Below are 4537 nucleotides of genomic sequence, written 5' to 3'. Positions count from 1 at the left end.
TTGTTTCATATCCCCATTTGCTTGGAATGTTGTTTTCCACCCTTTTGCCCTGAGGTGGTTTCTGTGTTTAGTGGTAAGGTGGGTTTCTTGAAGGCAGCAGATTGAGGGGTCTAATTTTTTGATCCACCCTGTTAGCTTGTGTCTCTTGATGGGTGAATTAAGGCCATTAATATTTAGGGTGATGACTGTGAGATTTGATTGATCCCTGCCATGTTGTGGTGGTGAAGAATCTCCAGGAGTACTTTCTGTAGGTTTGGTTTTGTGTTCATATAATTGTAAAGGTGAGTTTTGTCATGGAAAGTTTTCCTTTCACCATCTATTATAAGGGAGACTTTTGCCGTGTAGAGTAGTTTGGCTTGGAAGCCATAGTTTCTTAACGTTCGGAGAGTTTTATTCCAGGCCCTTCTAGCTTTCAAGGTTTCCTTTGAGAAGTCTGAAGTAATTCTGATGGGGTTTCCTTTGAAAGTGGTGTGCTGTTTTTCCCTAGCTGCTTTTAGGATTTTTTCCTTGGTGTCAATGTTTAGAGTCTTAATGATAATATGTCTTGCGGAGTTTCTCCTTTGGTCTATTCGGTTAGGGGTTCTGTTTGCTTCTTCAATCTTGATGGTCCTTTCTTTTAAGAGACGGGGGAAGTTTTCTTCAATTATTGTGTTAAGTAAGTTCTCCATGCCTTTTGTCTGGGAAATTCTTCTCCTGGTATTCCAATGATTCCGATATTAGGACGTTTAAGTGTATCCCACAATTTTCTCATGTTCTGTTCACAGGAACCTTGCACATTTTCAATGAAGACTATGTATGCGCTTGCTGGTTGAGGCTAAATGAATCTAATTCTGAGACTGAATCGATGGCTTAGCAGTTGAGATGTTTGCCTGTAAAGCCTAAGAAAACGTTTGGTTCTCTAAGGTCCCACAAAAGCCAGGCACACAAGGTGATGCATGAGCTCATACCTACAAAGGGGCACATGTCATACTGTAGCCAATTACCTTGGCTAAGACCCTGGTGTGCCAATTTTCTCTGTCTCTCTCTCCCTCTCTCTCTCTCTGTCCATCTCTCTCTCTTGCTTGCTATCTCTTATACAACGTCCAGTCTTTTGAGCTTGCGTAAAAAAAGAAAGAGAGACAAATATTTAATTCTCAGCGGGAATATTTCTACACTTGTATATCTGAAATTACAAAGTCTATTTCTCAAAGAGGGTACTTTCTACACTTGCATTTGAAGATTTTTGTTAAGGCAATTAAGTGCATCAGGTACCTCCAACACTTACTGTTCAGACACTACTAAGTCCATTTCTAAATGAATGGCAATCATTCACTTGCTCTTCAAATCTACTAAGGCTATTTTTGACTGAATCAAAAACTCCACTTACTACTCTGAGTCAGCTAAAGATATTCAAGGAGTTTTACTCTGTATTCATTTATGTTCATCAAAGTTATTGACATACAAATGTCTTTGTCATAGTTCTTATTGCTTATGATTGTGTCATAATAATGGTGAACTTGTTTATTTAAAGGTTATTACACAGTTTATATCTTTTTGATGTTTTAGAGTGAATTATGAAAATATGTTCTTTTTTTGAGGGAGGGATAGAAATAGGCACAAAGAGTGTCTGAGAAGGAGGGAATGGGTGAATGAGTGTCTGAGGGATTTCAGTCAGTGTGAACAAACTTTAGGGACGAGCACCCCTTCGTGGCACATGATCAACGTTTTGTGCTTGCGTTACTCTGCATCTGGTGTCATCAAATCTGGATATTCAAACATGTGTCCCTAGGCCTTGCAAGGAAGCACCTTAACCACTAAGTCATCTCTCTAGCCCAAAATTATGTTCTTTTGAAATAATTTTCTATGTTTCAGCAGTGAAGAAAACATTTTCTTGTTTTTGTTTCAAAAAAGGATTTTCTTTAGCTAGTTCAATCTTGTTAACTTTAAAAAAGTCTCTACAGTTTCCTCATTCTTATCATTAATAACCTATTTTAAGACATTTGCATTTATTGATAGTGTTCATTAAATCTTTGTTCTTATAAGACTAACCGTTTGGTATGTGGCTCTGTATATTAATAAAGATCTCATGTTTTCACAATGTTTATCACAATGAAGTTCTTATTATATCATTTATTTGTGTCTCCTTATTTTCATGGTTAGACATTCTTTTGTTTTGAGCATGTTATAAGAGAATAAAGCTTGGCTTGACATTTAGGACCATTTGTTAATTTCTGCACTGATCTATTTGTCTGTCTAGCTACTGTATTTGTGTCCATTGCCAGCTTTTTCAGAAGCATTGGCTAGGAGAGCTAGGGAAGCTTGTTATATGGAACTTTTATTTGTGTGTCCTGTTGTGTGGGTTGGCATACATGCACTGTTTCCTCGTGTATATAAATGCAATAGAGCAAACTAGTGGTGTTTTCAGCAGCAATATAGGGTTTTGTTTACTTTTAGTGACAGTGAATTATACTAGATAGACGGGCTGTCTATTGAGCCCAGTAATTTCTCCTCTGTCAGCACCTTAGCAGTGGGAAAACTGGGATGTGTGGAGCCACATGGTTTTTACACACATGCATACAGTTACCTTTTCTTTCTTTGCAGCCCATGAACAATATGGAATCTAATGGGTTTCTACACTTTTAAGAATGTTTATTTGAGGTTGGAGCAATGGCTTAGTGGTTAAGAAATTGTCTGTGCAGCCTACGGACCCAGGTTCAAGGCTCAATTCACCAGGACCCACATTAGCCAGGTGTATGAGGGGACTCACACATCTGGGGTTAGTTTTCAGTGGCTGGGGACCCTGGTGTGCCCATTCTCTCTCTCTCTCTCTCCCTCTTTCTCTCTCTGTCTATCACTCTCAAATTAATAAATAAAAATATTTTTTAAAAAAGAATGTTTATTTCTTCAATAAACACTTCATTAAAAAAAATTATCTGGGCCTAATTCTTGTTTGGTAAATTTTTATGTTGGGTATAAAATAGCAGTTTTCATAAATCAACTTTAAAACGTTTTTAACTGCATTGTTCATTGTGTCTTAAGATTTTTACTGAATGTGATTTTAATCTTTAAAAAATTCTGTATAACCATGATATGTGAAGAAACCAATGTAGATGTCTACATACTTAATTTTATGATGGGTGGGAAGATATTGGACACTTCTGTTTACATCTCAAGAACGTTTTCCATTCTGCTTTTGAAAATCAATTAAATATATGTGAAATATGAAGTAAGAAATCAACCGTCCTTGGCGAGTTATCTTTAGTTTTGTTTTTGATTGGATTTTGGAGGTTGATTACCTCTAGCCCAAGCTGACCTGGAATTCACTATGTAGGCAATACTGTCCTTGAACTCATGATGATCTCCTGTCTCTACCTCCCAAGTGCTGGGATTGGAGACATGCAAACCACATCCAGCTTTGAGGTGTTTTTTTTTTTTTTTTTTTTTTTGTTTTTTTGTTTGTTTGTTTTTTTTTGAGGTAGGGTCTCCCTTTAGCCCAGTCTAACCTGGAATTCAGGGTGGCCTTGAAGTCATGGCAATCATCCTACCTCTGCCTTCTCAAGTTCACCACCACATCTGGCAGAGTTATCTTTTTTGAATGCAGCAACATGCTAAGTATTAACCTCTTTGTCATATAATGCACACACTTCCTTATTTTCATAGAAAAATGTGACAGAACACAGGTAATACTATTTATTCAAAAATCGGCATATTTTTCTACTTCAAAACTGACTTGATTTTATCACCTACTTTTCCACCAACAAATATGACATTTCCCAAACAAGAAGGCAAAGAAAAATATATTCAAATTCTGACAAAGACTCTAAGGTGGGGCCTGTACATCTAAGTGGCAAAACTAGATTTCTTTATTCAGAACACATTGGCAGGTGCACGAAACCAAGCCATTTAATCACAGAGAGGGTAGTAACACTAAAGATCACACACACACACACAGACAAACATATTCAAAGCAATGGGAAGTACATGTACATGTCAGAGTGGGTGAAGAATCAGAAATACTCATAAAGATGAGAATACAATCAGGAATAAAATATGATTACAAGTCTGTTTTTTTTTTTTTTTTTTTTGATTCTGGTCCCAGACAACCAGTTGGTGCAGAAGCACCATGAATCTTCTTATAACCTGCAGAATTATAAGTGATCATTATTTATATGGATGTGAGGTGATATTGCAAACATCATCAGTGCCAGCGTATAAGGAAATCATATGGATGTTGCTTGAAAGCGGTGAGAATGAATGAATGAATAAATTCTCACAAATAACAACTCAAATAAATGGACACTGATTTATGGATATCAAGTATATTTATACTGGTATATTTTACAGTATCTACTACTTCAGATGACTTTTCTTGTCATGATAGAAGTGTGAGATCCCATGTATATAATGATGTCCCAAACTCACACTAATTAGATGCACATCCAGGCCACACATGGCAATAATGAGTCTCATTGAGATATTGTAGATATGCTGTCCGTGTGATTTCAGCATTCCCAAAAGAATTCAAATGCTTAACAATCATATTTCAGATTTCATTTTC

This window comes from Jaculus jaculus (genome assembly GCF_020740685.1).
Source record: "Jaculus jaculus isolate mJacJac1 chromosome Y unlocalized genomic scaffold, mJacJac1.mat.Y.cur SUPER_Y_unloc_3, whole genome shotgun sequence".
Lineage (NCBI taxonomy): Eukaryota > Metazoa > Chordata > Mammalia > Rodentia > Dipodidae > Jaculus > Jaculus jaculus.
Note: the sequence above shows the minus strand (reverse complement) of the source record.